This window comes from Triturus cristatus, chromosome 3_1 (genome assembly GCF_964204655.1).
Source record: "Triturus cristatus chromosome 3_1, aTriCri1.1, whole genome shotgun sequence".
Classification (NCBI taxonomy): Eukaryota; Metazoa; Chordata; class Amphibia; order Caudata; family Salamandridae; genus Triturus; species Triturus cristatus.
Window position 1 is genome coordinate 898,365,873 of NC_140583.1, and position 16,446 is coordinate 898,382,318.

Here is a 16,446-nt window from a genome sequence, read left to right on the forward strand (position 1 = left end):
AGTTTCCCACATCTGGCTACGCAGATGGAACAGGCTGAATCTGTGGTCGAGAAGCGCAAGTTGTGCAGCCATAGCGTAGTGCGCAGACCAACAGTAGTATTCCAGCAATTAATGCGAGTATCAGAGGAAACCCTCCGAAAACACCAGAAAAAATAGAATGAAAAATAGCTGGTATTATACCAAAAATAGACTGGAAAGACGTCACAAGGCCAGAGCCTATAATTTTAAAAAAATGGACCAGACCAGTCGTAGAAGAAGCATTGAAGATAGTGTGTATTAGTGTGCCAAAATGGAGGGGGAGGTCAGTATTCAAAAGTGCTTGAACTTCCGTGCGAGCGTTCGCCACCTGAAGGAGAAATGTTTCACGTGACGAAGTCAACGCAACCTCCTTTTGAGACAAAAGAGCCCTTATTCTGCTCATCCTATTGAACTCTGCTTTCAAGGTCGGAATCGTCGGCCAGATGGATATATCCAGTCGGCCTTGCGGGGGTGGGAAAAGCACGTTATTACAGCAAATTACTCTCCGTGAAACTGAAACAATATAGGGAATTCCAGCTAACATCCCACAGCAAGCCTCACTATTTAAAAGCAAATAACTACCATTAGCAAGCAGCGTAAATGACGGTGTTATAACTGGCACAGGAATGCCCTTCAATACGCAAGCTAAATTAGGGGCATTCATATTACACGATCCATGCAATTGGATATGTCTACATACTACCGAATGATCAGGAGCAGACGTACACTCTTCACCTTTCAAATAAACTTCTTTGCCGTCTCTCTCACATCTATATGTAAATGGGAGAGACCATACCTCATGCAAGAATGCAGAACCAAGTTTTTCGTATCTGCCTAAGGCATAATGTTTCATGCATGAACTAAACCTATACATAGAAATTGGCAGAGTGACCATCCCATGTACAAGCCACACAGCATAATCCGACTCAGCAACAGAAAAAGGCAAAGGTTCTAACTTTTCTATATGCAGTAGTGAATATGTAGCATCTTTCATAGACATGAATTGCTGCTTTGATGTCAGATTAAATGGGCGGAATAAAGAAGAAATATTCATGTAATCCCACGGCACTTTCCCCGCCTTTAACGTCTGTAAAGTCCAAGCAAATTGCATTATTGAACGCAATTGATTTTGACCATGATACAATACAGACACATCGTCCTGGACAATATCTACAACAGATGAAACAATGTTATCCAATGTATATATTCTTGAAGATAAGGTATTAATACTATTATCTATTACTGCCAATACTTTTTCCATATTGGCTTGGTCAATAGCACGGAGTCTGGATGCAGCCTCAATCTGCGACAACTTCCAGACCTCGTTGTAAACAGCATACACCCATCTTTTGGATCTACCCAATGCGGGACCCTTAACAAAATCATTTAAATCAATTTTGTCATGCAAACGGGACAAGTGAATCTTAACCGAATCTAATGTGGAATGTTGCAACCATGTCTGGCACAATTTACCTACCGAGTAGGTAGTGACAGTGTGTGAGGACAGAAAACGTGGGTCTACTCTATCCTGTACATACCCGGGAATTAACCCCAAAAATCTACGTTGACAGGTATCTGAACTTTTCTGCCAAACCAACCAACCTTTAGGGTCTAATGCACTAATATTGAAGGTTGAATTGGAAATAAAAGACTGCAACATAGTAAGGGACAGATCTGTGTGATTCTCCCAGCCAGGGTAAGCTCTCAGATCCGGGATCGAGGGGGAATTTAATTTTTTAGAAATAGCCAATCCTAAACAGGTTGTCTGCAAAATTGTAGAATTTAAAAATAACATTTGGTTTGGGATGAGGCAGGCACGATGTAAAGCTTCTGTACCTTGTACTTGCCAAGATTTAGTTCCCCAAACCGATTTGAGATCAATAGCATGTTTCCAAACGTCATACCCACCAACTGCCAAATCGTCCATGAAGGACTTAGAAAACAACAATTTAGTGTGGGTCAAACGCACCTTTGAAATAGGTTCGTCTCTAAGTTTAAAATAAAAAGATGCATTATTGGATACACTGAAATCTGACAAATACGAACATTTTTCGATCAATGTTTTTGAACTACCAATCTTCGGGGCTGGGCAATGTTCCCACTGTGTAAAGTTGACTAAACTACGAAATGTGTTTGCCCTATGAAGAAAATGTGTGCCATAATGTTGATAACAAAACTGTTCTGCATAGTTTTCATTATTCAAATACAAATCCTCAGCATCAAATGCGGCATAGTATTTCAAATCAGAAAACAGCGTCTCTATAGTTTTAACATCCCAATCATCAGACCGAATGTCTTGTTTCACCACATCTCCCATAGAAACACGATATACAGATGGCACAATAATCACTTCCGTCGGCCCATGAATTTGAAATTTAACTGCATCCCATGCTATTCCATCACGGACAGGCCAGGCGGTGATATTTACAAAAGTCAGGTCCCTCTTCATGATGTGCGACGATGAATGTGGTGCCAAAGTTCCATTAATTAAACTAATTGTAGAACGTTCATCCAGGTAGTGTCCATTTATCAGCCTAAAAAACACCACCACAAAACCAATGGACATGAACAAAAAAATGCAAATGAGCACCAGCCAAATGTAAATCCAGGGGGGAACCAAAAATTGTCTCTTGAACCAGGCAAAAAATTTTGAAAATTTGGAAGGGGCAGTGGAAGTCAATGATTCAGTTCCAAAGGAAGAATTAGACTGGACAATGTCAGTTGATTGCAAAAGGGACAAAGGGACATCAGAAGGATAAGAATACTCAGCATCATCAGGCAAAACACCATCCGCAGGTGAAACAGCAGAATCAGAAAGTACTTGCATTTCAATGGCAACCGCAGGCACGATGTCAGATGGTAGAACCACTACAGAACTGCGCATCATTGAAGGGCAAGAAACTGAAGGTGTCAGACTATGGAGTATCGGCCACCCTGTGTAGCTTGACATTGTCAACTGAAATGTACCTGTTGTCTCTGTGACCAGGAAGTGGTGGCAAAACAATTGTGCGGGTACCCTCAACTCCAAGCACCGGCACTGGTGCACGATAAGAGGGGCCAAACTCCTTCTTCTTCTCCACCTTCTCACGGACCAGATCACCAACTCTGGGTAGCCAGCCGACTACCGGAATCTGAAGTCCAGCTTCGGTCGCAGAGGATACGTGTTCTTTTGCTAGAGTGTCTCTTGTTTCTTGAAGATTCTGTAAGACAGTACAGTGGTCATCTAAGTCAAAAGGCGCGGCTGCCGCCGACATGTCGAGACCCTCAAGGTCAGGAACAAACATTCGAACTCCGAAGAGCATCATGTACGGGGTCCTCCCACCCAGAGACCTTCTAGGGAGATTATTAAGTGCACGTTGGACGTCATACAAATGGGCTAGCCAGTTTTTGCCAGTACCTAACACCCTGGCTGTCAATGATTGCTTTAGGTCACGGTTCATTCGTTCCACAACACTATTGCCCTCAGGCCGGTATGGAGACGAAAATTTGACTTGGACCCCCAAACTTCTCATAGCTTCTTTGTAAGCCTTAGAGGCGAACGCAGGGCCCTGATCAGAGTGAAGGGTGCCACACGCAAAACTCCCTATAAAGACACGCAATGCTTTGATGACAGTCCTGGCATCAGCACTCCTGTGTGGCCATACCCAAAGAAAACGTGTGCACGAATCTACTGCAACCAAGATATACTTGTACGCAGTGTCCGAGGAAAAAGGACCGCAGTGATCTAAATAAACACACGCTAGTGGTTGATTAGATATATGCAGCTGCGTTTGTGGTGGACGCGCCACCGTAGATGGCTTTATCTGTTGGCAAATCCCACAATTGAGGACATAAGTCCGTGTATGTTTGTACAAACCGTACCACCAATAACGCTTTTGCAACAAAGACACAGTTGCGGACACTCCGGCGTGCGCTGACGCAACACCCTCGTGCGCAGCTTGTACCAATGCGGGCCAGCAGTCCGAATTGGGAATAACGCTATCCCCAACATCATTAATCCTCACTAACGGGACGTTATCAGGACTTAAGTGATAATGGTATCGAGAAGGGAAACCTCTAGGGAAGACCGTCCCAGTCTCTGATGCAGCAATAGCTGCCAAGATGTCATCATCGATCTTACTTTTGGATCTTGTAACTGCTGCTACTAAGTATGTTGCCACTGCTGTTTTAGCTGCCTCGTCAGCCAAACTGTTACCGACAGCATGGACGCCAACTCGTTGGTGACCAAGAGTGTGAATAACATTCACAAGGGGTCGACTGCATTTTAGTTCAGCCACCCTAGCCCAAAGCGTTTTATGCTTCACTGTGCTACCTTTTGAATCACGAAATCCATTCGCAATCCAAAACATCAGATTGTCGTTGTAAGATTGAACACAATAGTAAGAATCACTCACTATAAGAGTTGTGACTCTGTAATCAGCAAACTCCAGTGCAAGCACCAGAGCTCTAAGCTCCGCCAATTGTGCGGTACAATCACCCAAAGTCTGCGTATGCACCGCATCCTGTATGAATTCACCATTCACGAAAGTACCAACAACAATTGCGCAAGCCGCTGAATAAGCGTGCCTTGATCCAGTTGCGGGCTGCGCGGACCCATCAGTGTATATGACACAATTGAACTCCTCCAACGGGCGCAATGTAAGTGGAGCCGGATGAACTAATTCATACTCCAAACTCTCCTGAGTCTGAAGTCCTGCGTCAAATATGTATTCGACATCAGGCGAGGCTAAGGAGGTCGCCCATTGTATCCACCTTGGATGCAAAGCTTTAGAATTCGGCACACTTGCTTTAGTGTCTGCCTCTAGGGCAGGAAATGGTGTTACCACCATCATGCGCTTCCCCTGTGATAGCGCTCGTTCTTTCAGGATTGCCATCTGAACTGCTGTCAAAACTTTTTCGACAGTGGAGAAACGCATTTCAGCCGAAGTATATAAATGAGATTTGTAAGCAATGGGGACAGTGTCGCCTTCATTGTATGTTAAGTACGTGAACCCCTCCACACCCGGTACAATTCTTATGACCAGGTTTGTGTGGTTATCACGAGTTTGCAAATATTTCGCAGTAAGAAGGTCAGACTGCAAAGAGTGTAATGCAGCCGAATGTTCTGGCAGCCAGCAGGATTTGGTAAAAGTTGGTTGCACCAAGGCATATAATGTCTTGATACGCTGGGCATATTCAGGAATGTAGGTACGACCGAAATTCAGAAAGCCCAGCAATGATTGTAGTTGTTTCAGTGTCGTAGGGATACGAAGGCGTGCGAATTTCTCAAGGAACTGCGGAGCCAAGCCTCGGCCCTCATTGTTGAGTTCGTACCCCAAGAATAAAACTGTGTATTCGGCAATGTGGGACTTCTTAAAGTTAAACTTGTAACCAAAGTCCGCAAACATACAAATTATGTTGTCCACGCGAGCAAGGTGTGGAAGCAACTCGTCGTCTGTTAAGTAGATGTCATCAACGTACGAGTATGCCTCCGGGTCTACCATCTCTAAGAGAGAGACCACACGGGTAGCAAATACCCCAGGACTATTTTTATAGCCCATTGGGAGCCTTTTGAACACTTTTTGTTTACCACCCGAAGTAAAAGCGGTCCACTCATAACTATGAGGAGATATGTTATGGCAATAAAAACCATTGGACAAGTCGAGTGTGGTTTTGAACCTCTTTCTCACAAGACTATCTACGAGGGCTGAACTATGGGTATTTTGCACCGCACAATTCCGGCAGTGCGAGTTTAAGTGCCGTAATCCAAAACTAGGCGGTACGATCCGTCAGGCTTCGTTACAGTGAATAAAGGATTATTCATGGATGACACACACGTTTCAATTACTCCCTGATATTCCAATTGTTCAAGGATAGCCGCGACGTGAGACCTAGCCTCACGACGCATAGGGTACTGGGGCTGAGGCTGGGGGTCGGACCGCAATGGAAATTCGTGGAGGGTAGAACTTTTATCCCACCCTACCTGGTTACGATACAACGCAGGTGCAAGCACCCGCGCCCACTCCTCGGCCAACTTCTTAGACTCCTCCTTGGGCACTACGTGTCCAAAAGAAGGAAGAATAACTTCTTCCCCCCTTGGAGCGTTTAGAACGAAAGCCGGGGGCCAATCTTTCTCCGCCAATAGTATATCATAGGTGGTCGTTAGATTATCCCAAAATACCGCGTTAATTTTTCGTTGTATGTCACCCTCAATATTGAGGACTATGTCAAATAATCTCTCAGGGGGGGCTACGCGAGTATCAGCAGTTTCTACTGTTACATAGATTTTAAGTGCTGTCGCCTCCAGAAATGGACGCAGTGCTCCCCGCACTACTGTAACTTCCGCCGCGCTGTCTAGCAGCGTCAGCGCCCATTTCATGTTCAGAAGCTGTGTCCGTACCATCTGAGGCATACTTCGCTGAGATTGCAGCAACCTTCTTTTTCTGAAACGGAGGACGTGGACGTGCAGAATCCTCCTGCTTGCCTTTTCTGTCCTCCTGTCGGGGCTGGTCTCGACCTTGAGCACCCCGGCCTCTCCCACGGTCTCCTCCACCAAAGTGTGAAGCCGCTGTTTCCTGTGAAGAACGAGGAGAGCGCTGGTCAGGAACCTGAAACCTATCAGGTGACTTAATACGAGAACGATCACGCAAATCATAAGTGCGTTCAACATAAGCCTGAACTGGGGACGCAGGACGAGTCTCCTGTTTCTGTTGCTGTTTATCTTGTTTTTTAGCTCGCCAATTTTGTTTTGGAAAGTTGGGTTTATCGTCTTTTGTAGACGAACTCACTTTAGTGTGCTGTACTACATCAGGAATTTTGATGACGGGTTTCACGCCTAGGGCACTACGTCCAACCATCCTATAGGCTTTCGCAATAACTTTTGCAAACTCCCTCGGCTTATCGTCATCCGCAATAAGTGCCATCATGTTTCCCACTTGAAACTGCATGGCATCTCCTTTGAGATTTCCCATTATCATGGAACATACTATATCGAAGCTGTCGATAAGCCGCATTCCCAATTCAATAGCTGCTTCCGCCCCATGGTCCTCCTGGACTTTCTTGATAACGGAAGGTAGTACCGACATAGACGTAGTGCCGAAGCACTTCGAATAGGTCGCGGCAAAGACCTTGCCCCAATTGTCACAATCGACAATGTCTGGGACCAGTTCTTTCGGCAAAGTAATAGTGAGTATCCTGTGTTTATCCACAGGACTAGTGTTAGGAAACACGGCTTCAAGTTGATCGAATTTTTCTGCAAGCCAATAAGGATACTCATCCTTACTCTGGGGGCGCTTGCCAACAACCGCGTTTACCATTACAGGACTAATCACAACCGCATGATGGTGATCATCCCCGTGTCCCGCAACTGCAGGTGCCCCCACCTGTACAGTGCGCGACACATACTGCACTAACGCCCTATGGACCGTAATCAGGGTCGTGTGTAGTATACGTAAGCTATCCACCCCCACCGTCAGGTAGCGTGGATGAGGTGTATGTCCGGCCAGCACCGGCCAAGTAGCTCCTTCAATAGACAAAGGACCCAGTCTCGCCGGGGTGACCGTGTGGGGGAGGGCGCCATTAAACCAAATAGTGTGCTGCCAGGTTGAAATAGGAATTTCTAAAGCCATATATGGGGTATAATGTAGAGGCACCGGCGTGGCAGTGTATTTGTGGAACGTTTTATCGACATCTTCCACAGCCTCAAAGGTAACCCAAGAGTAAAACAACTCATAAGGGTAAGTGGCACTTGCACTTACGACAAACACCACTGCCATCCCGTCATCAGGCACCCCGTACGTCCTCAAATGAGCACGTAGAGACAGCCTACTATGAGCGGGAATTTCTACCGCCATTAGGACGAAAAAGAAGATACAACGAGGATCTTTAGTAGCACTTGGGCTTAGATTAGTGTAACCTTTTTTATTATCAAGCTTGAAAGAACCTATAGCCTAAAACCTAGGTAGGTTAAACCGTCACTCCCGTTATCCGGAAACCAGAGTGAGGGCGTTATGGACCAATAAAAAGCACTACTAAGGCATCTCAGATATTAAGACCAAACGTTAGGTGCGCCATGTTGTAGGGATTCTGCGTATGCACAGAACTATGCGCAGGAAACCAGAACCTTAGAGAATTGTGGTGTACCAGAAACTCCCCTCAGAACTAAGAACCCCTTATCCGACTAGCTTAGTGTCACATTCGTTATCCGAGATTTAGCTCGGCGGTCCCAATGTACAGACAACCCAGAACATGCGACTTAGTTATTCTCAGGAATGGTGGGAACCCGAAATACCCGTTTGCACATATATATTAGTCCATAACAGAATAACTAAGACACAGTAAAGTTTAAAGAATTTATTCATAAACCTCGAGTCCTGTTATACAGTACTTTGGCTAACATAAGCAGACAAATGGTTAAGATCATTACCATTAGCATTGTTACAATACCATAGAAAATGAAAGGAGCGATCATATTATAATGACAGTGGAAAACAACCACCCTCCTTTCTCTAGCAACTAATAATATATTATTAGACTATTAGAAGGTCTCATAGGCTTGCATAGGGGACCCCATACCGTATAGATCAGCTCGGGTGTATCACATCACAGGATCAGCTCAGTGTTCTCTGCAACAGCTCTTCTATCGAATGCCTTAACAATATGCTGCGCTGTGATATTAAAGCCCACGACATTCTGGTATTTGCGGCTGCGTGTATGTTGTGACTAAACAGTGGTACGATCACCCTGAACATAATCAGCCGGCACCGTCTAGTGTCCTAGAACAGTTCTTTACTCGATGTACAGACCAAGGGCACTAGCAACTGTTAAGGATGTATAAATAACATTCACTTGAGACGAGTCTGCATTTCTCAAATGAATAACATGTAACAACAGTGTCGGGTGCAAAGGCAGCAAAAGCAACAAGATGTTTTTCCAACAGCTAACGTGATTGAGCTAACTTAGCACTGTAAATAGGGAGTGGCCTAAAACCACGTGACAAAAGTTCATATTAGCGTTACCATGATAAGTTCCATAGTCTCCACGCTGTACTGATAAGCCAAATACTGCATCCCAATGTTCTGCCAGGCTTCCCCAGTGAGAAGCATCAGACCCGCCATTCCAGCAAGGCGGTGGTGCGCTTTCACGGCTGGACACGCCGTGCATATATGAAGTTTCACATTTGCCCAAAGCATAAAGCGCACTCCCATCAGGAAAATAACTTGCAGCAAACCAGATTCAGCGTGTTCCATGCTTTAATAAGTAGCCAAACGCGTTTCAGATATTGTGTATCCTTGATCACGGGCAAGCGGCACTGAAAGAAATACAAGCGTGACTTAGGGGCTATCCATAAATACCCACAAAATAATTCATTAAGCTCAGGTGAGTGCATGCTTATCCATAGTGCATGTTGGGATATATAGTACAATACTGCTTTCATCACATTTACTTGTGTCTCTCAATTCAAAGTTCATATTAGCGTTACCATGATAAGTTCCATAGTCTCCACGCTGTACTGATAAGCCAAATACCGCATCCCAATGTTCTGCCAGGAATCCCCAGTGAGAAGCCTCAGACCCGCCATTCCAGCAAGGCGGTGGTGCGCTTTCACGGCTGGACACGCCGTGCATATATCAAGTTTCACATTTGCCCAAAGCATAAAGCGCACTCCCATCAGGAAAATAACTTGCAGCAAACCAGATTCAGCGTGTTCCATGCTTTAATAAGTAGCCCAACGCGTTTCAGATATTGTGTATCCTTGATCACGGGCAAGCGGCACTGAAAGAAATACAAGCGTGACTTAGGGGCTATCCATAAATACCCACAAAATAATTCATTAAGCTCAGTTGAGTGCATGCTTATCCATAGTGCATGTTGGGATATATAGTACAATACTGCTTTCATCACATTTACTTGTGTCGCTCAATTCAAAGTTCATATTAGCTTTACCATGATAAGTTCCATAGTCTCCACGCTGTACTGATAAGCCAAATACCGCATCCCAATGTTCTGCCAGGCTTCCCCAGTGAGAAGCCTCAGACCCGCCATTCCAGCAAGGCGGTGGTGCGCTTTCACGGCTGGACACGCCGTGCATATATCAAGTTTCACATTTGCCCAAAGCATAAAGCGCACTCCCATCAGGAAAATAACTTGCAGCAAACCAGATTCAGCGTGTTCCATGCTTTAATAAGTAGCCCAACGCGTTTCAGATATTGTGTATCCTTGATCACGGGCAAGCGGCACTGAAAGAAATACAAGCGTGACTTAGGGGCTATCCATAAATACCCACAAAATAATTCATTAAGCTCAGGTGAGTGCAAGCTTATCCATAGTGCATGTTGGGATATATAGTACAATACTGCTTTCATCACATTTACTTGTGTCGCTCAATTCAAAGTTCATATTAGCGTTACCATGATAAGTTCCATAGTCTCCACGCTGTACTGATAAGCCAAATACCGCATCCCAATGTTCTGCCAGGCTTCCCCAGTGAGAAGCCTCAGACCCACCATTCCAGCAAGGCGGTGGTGCGCTTTCACGGCTGGACATGCCGTGCATATATCAAGTTTCACATTTGCCCAAAGCATAAAGCGCACTCCCATCAGGAAAATAACTTGCAGCAAACCAGATTCAGCGTGTTCCATGCTTTAATAAGTAGCCCAACGCGTTTCAGATATTGTGTATCCTTGATCACGGGCAAGCGGCACTCAAAGAAATACAAGCGTGACTTAGGGGCTATCCATAAATACCCAGAAAATAATTCATTAAGCTCAGGTGAGTGCAAGCTTATCCATAGTGCATGTTGGGATATATAGTACAATACTGCTTTCATCACATTTACTTGTGTCGCTCAATTCAAAGTTCTTATTAGCGTTACCATGATAAGTTCCATAGTCTCCACGCTGTACTGATAAGCCAAATACCGCATCCCAATGTTGTGCCAGGCTTCCCCAGTGAGAAGTCTCAGACCCGCCATTCCAGCAAGGCGGTGGTGTGCTTTCACTGCTGGACATGCCGTGCATATATCAAGTTTCACATTTGCCCAAAGCATAAAGCGCACTCCCATCAGGAAAAAACCTTGCAGCAAACCAGATTCAGCGTGTTCCATGCTTTAATAAGTAGCCCAACGCGTTTCAGATATTGTGTATCCTTGATCACGGGCAAGCGGCACTGAAAGAAATACAAGCGTGACTTAGGGGCTATCCATAAATACCCACAAAATAATTCATTAAGCTCAGGTGAGTGCATGCTTATCCATAGTGCATGTTGGAATATATAGTACAATACTGCTCTCATCACATTTACTTGTGTCGCTCAATTCAAAGTTCATATTAGCGTTACCATGATAATTTCCATAGTCTCCACGCTGTACTGATAAGCCAAATACCGCATCCCAATGTTCTGCCAGGCTTCCCCAGTGAGAAGCCTCAGACCCGCCATTCCAGCAATGCGGTGGTGCGCTTTCACGGCTGGACACGCCGTGCATATATCAAGTTTCACATTTGCCCAAAGCATAAAGCGCACTCCCATCAGGAAAATAACTTGCAGCAAACCAGATTCAGCGTGTTCCATGCTTTAATAAGTAGCCCAACGCGTTTCAGATATTGTGTATCCTTGATCACGGGCAAGCAGCACTGAAAGAAATACAAGCGTGACTTAGGGGCTATCCATAAATACCCACAAAATAATTCATTAAGCTCAGGTGAGTGCATGCTTATCCATAGTGCATGTTGGGATATATAGTACAATACTGCTTTCATCACATTAACTTGTGTCGCTCAATTCAAAGTTCATATTAGCGTTACCATGATAAGTTCCATAGTCTCCACGCTGTACTGATAAGCCAAAATACCATTTGGGTGCGGTATTTGGCTTATCACAACAAACAAACAAGCAATATATGTTGATGTCTTTTACTTGCTTTTAAATGTTGTTATTAACAACTTTAAGATATAAGCACAATCACAATACATAAAGTTAATGTATTAGAAGGAAAAAAAAACAAATAGAAAAAAACAAGCTTGGGAAAAAAAAGTGTGTATCCTATAAAAAGCATTCCTATTGGCAAATGCGCGTCATGTGATCAAGTCCCCAGGGAGGGACGAAACGCGTAATGGTTGCCGTTCCTGTTGTGTAACTACGAAAATAAACTGAGCGGTATTACGAAAGGATTTTGTGGTCCGTGCTCTTTGTATCCAGTATCCAGTATCCAGATGGAAGGAAATGTGGTGAAAGAGTATTAAAGCGATTTAATACGAGGCAGTTTGTGACTCCTCCTGCCTCTTACACGGACCCCTCTGCAATAACGGGCTCACCTGTCTCAAAAGGAGTCACCGCTCGGGCTCAAGCGTTCTACATTGAATCCGGGAGGAATCTGGACAAAAAAGCCCCCCAACGAAGCAGGGAAAACAGGCGCGGACAGCTGACATCTCGTGCAATATACAGGTAAGCGGGAGACGTGCTGGAAGGCGCGACTAACGCGTTACCAGTTTTGTGCGAGTGTCAAGTTAGCCCTAATTCTTGTAACTTCATGTTGGGTGCAGAGTAATCCAAGCTGACACCGCCATAATTCAAAGTTATTCTTACACACAGTGATAATGGCAACCGACGCGCTAAAAGAAAGGGAGGAGGCAGCAGCAGCAATGTTCAATGATGAAATGGCCCCACCAGGAAACTCAATTAACCAGAATGCACCAGCATTGACTAAGAATGCTAACCTAAGGGACAAATGCAAATCACTAGAAAAAATGATGAGAAATGAACAAAAACGCTGGTGGGAAGCTAAATCATTGCAACGGTATATTGATGTGGGGCGGGTCCCCAGAGGTCTAAGAATACTTATTGCCTCCAGCTATGAAACACCGGATCGTGAAATGATGCGGGAGTGGGCAGGAACGAACTTAGATTCTTCGCGCAAATTATTATTTATTTTGGTTAAATATGCTGAACGAGACTGTATCAAACTGGCGGAGGACATTGCCATCCTCAACAAAGAATTGGAATCAATGGAAGGGCAAGATGAAATTGAAAAACTCAAAACTGATATGAAAAAAAGACTCAAAAAGGAGGAAGACATAATTAGAGAGAGAAAAGCGTTCAAATTCCACCGGGACCGGTGTGACTATGAACAAGGCAAAATCTTTACATTCGCAAGAAAGTTTGAGGCATTGAAGGCCGATAAAACAGGTACCACAGCAAGCCAACGACAAGGGACTGAAGCAAACAAGGCGCAACCTGATTTAACTTCTGCATCAGAGTTGAGTTCAGCCGTAGAAAGTGGGTCTGAATCTGAATTGAATATGAAAGCCAAACAAGCAGCAACACGCAGACACTCACTAATGGAGGAGGTGGATTTTTTATGTCGAGAGAGCCTCCAATCGCTCAGACCAAGACAGCAACAAGCGAATCTAAAGCGAGGCGAAACAGCAAACGAAGAGAGAGAAGGAAAGCCAACCGACGAAAATACAAACAAAAGACCACCAAGACGTCAGCAGAAGAAATTCTGGAAAAAATAGGTGCTATAGACCCTTTAACAACCAACGACAAAACCGTGATTAATTTAACTGATGTAGTCCTCAATACAGCAGAGAAACAATTGCTTACCTTAGGTCTGTCTTTCTGTCCCGAAAGTTCATTCAACTACGCCAAATCACGTGTGGATATTTACAAAAGTGTCAGAAAACTCAAGCTTTTAAAATACCATGCACAATTTAAAAAGAAAGAGAAAATTGCTGGAACAGAGACCAAGAATGATAACCAGCTTACAGAAACTGTTCCTTTAGAACTCACCCAAAATGAATCCGGTAATTTGGTGGACACTCTTTATGACTTGATTCACGAAGGTGACAAATTGGATACTAATACCAGTGGTGAAATAATGAGAACCAACACCAAACTATGTCAGACCCCCTTCAAGCCACCATCGAAATTCTACCCGCTTATGATAAAGGACACAATAGACAGTTTTCAGGAACAGGTCATTAAAGACTTAAAACAACTGAATAAAGTTACACTCAGAGAAAGAAATAAAAATGTGAAAAATAAAAAAGAGCTCCAATATCATCAACTAATGACGAAGATAAAAAACAACAAGGAAGTAGTCATAAGGAACGCTGATAAAGGCGGCAACATCGTACTGTGGAAAAGAGAAGATTATTTGGCAGAAGCAATGCGCCAACTCAATGATAAAACATGCTATGGGAATAGCAACAAAATGATTTTTAATTCAATACAGACGGCGTTCAAAACGAAACTGATGGGATGGCGCGACACTGGTCAGTTAACCACAGATGAATATAAGTACTTATGGAATGCGAATCCCACTATCCCCATTTTGTACTTCATCCCTAAAGTGCACAAGAATGATAAAAAAAAAACAGGAAGACCAATAATATCGGCGAGGAATAGCATTTTTGAAAACACTTCAATTTATATTGACTTCTTCCTACAGGAACATGTCCAGAAACTAGCGTCCTACATCAAAGACACAGGAGATTTTTTGGCTAAAATTGTAAACTTTCCATGGCACAATGACTATTTACTGATCACCCTTGATTTGACCTCGCTGTACACCTCAATCAAGCACAAGGATGGGTTACGAGCACTACAATATTTTTTGTGTAAAAGAGGAACTCAATACTCTGACCATACTAAAATGCTACTGAATATGGTAGAAATGTGTTTGTTTAACAACATATTCATGTTCCAAAACACTATGTTCCAACAGTTACAGGGAGTAGCCATGGGAGCCAGCTTCTCCCCCAGCTATGCCTGCCTACACATGGGCTGGTGGGATGAGCTGGTTCTCAGGATCAAATATATGGAAACTCTGGAAACTCACGTAAAATGTTGGTGGAGATTCATAGACGACCTTTTTTTGGTATGGCAGGGCACTGAAGAGTCAGCACTAAAATTCATTAAATCTATCAATATTAATGATTTAAATCTCAGCTTTACCGCCAACATTAGTAGAACAAATGTGGTGTTTTTGGATGTTGAGCTTGTTGTCAATCTAGACAAATTAGACACTAGACTCCATAGAAAACCTACGGCAGGGAATGCCATCCTTCATGCCAAAAGTGCACACCCAAAACACTTAGTGCAAAGCATTCCATATGGGGAGTTACTGCGCATTAAACGCATCTGCAGTAACTATAAAGATTTGGAAACAGCACAATTGGAATGCTTAACCAGATTCAGAGAACGAGGCTACAGTAAAACATGTTTGACAAAAGCAATTTGAAAACAAGGGATAATCTGCTAAAGCAAAAAATAAAAGCGAGCAAATTAGATACATCAGACAGTAAATTTAGATTTATCCTGGAATACAATCAACATGAGTCATCAATACGCAAAATTATCAACAAGAACTGGTATCTGATGAAACAGGATCCAATCATAGGTGAAATAATTTCTAAAAACCCATCTATAACATATAGAAGAAACACCTCTATGAAAGATACTTTGGTGGACAATGATCCCTGTGGCGTTATATCCAAGGGGTCATGGCTAGCTCAAAGGACCGGATTTTACAAATGCAAAACATGCAAGGCTTGTCAGTTTGGAGTAACTACCACCGAATATTCAACCCCCTTCGGTGGACCAATCAGACAGATTACAAAGGCATTAAATTGTAAAACCGAATTTGTGATTTATGTGTTGGAATGTCCTTGTAGACTGAGATATATCGGCAGTACCATCTTGCAAGGACATAAGCGTATACTCCAACACATACGGGCCATTAAAAATCATGACCAGGCCTATCCTGTGGCTCGCCATTTTCATGAGAAACATGATGGAGATCCAAAGGATCTCAAGTATTTCCTATTGGACTCAGTCCCCAAAAACAAGCAAGGGGGCAATAGGGAAAGAGCCCTCCGTATCTTGGAAATGAACTACATCCTCAATCTAGATACCAAACAGCCAAACGGACTCAATAGCTCTGATGAATTACATGCCAGCCTGTAGTAACATCTATAGTCCACCAGCATTAATACCAAATGAGTCATAAAAAATGCTCTTCAGAAGTACATCTTGGAACAATCTAAGTGAAATGATAAACTAAAATGATAAAATGAGAAATTGCCACAGCCGCAAAAAACGGCCTCAGTAACAAATTCATTGGCAAATTAAACCATTATAAAGTTACCGTCAATATTATAATCAATCGACCTACTGAATTTTCCCTTCCTAAGTGTATTGTTTTTAACCACGTTTTTTAGATTAATTTTAGGCACACAGCACTTTTTTTACCAGCACTAAATTTTTACACATTCATGGGTGATATTTATTTAATAAACACAACCAATAATCTCTAAATGAAATTAACTAGTAAGCAAAGATATTAGACATCACGTTGAATCCAGTTTCAGACTAAGGTGGATAAATTGCCAATGTATTGGCTTAACAATATCCTATTAAAATACCAGCATTGGAAAACTAATATATGAAAAT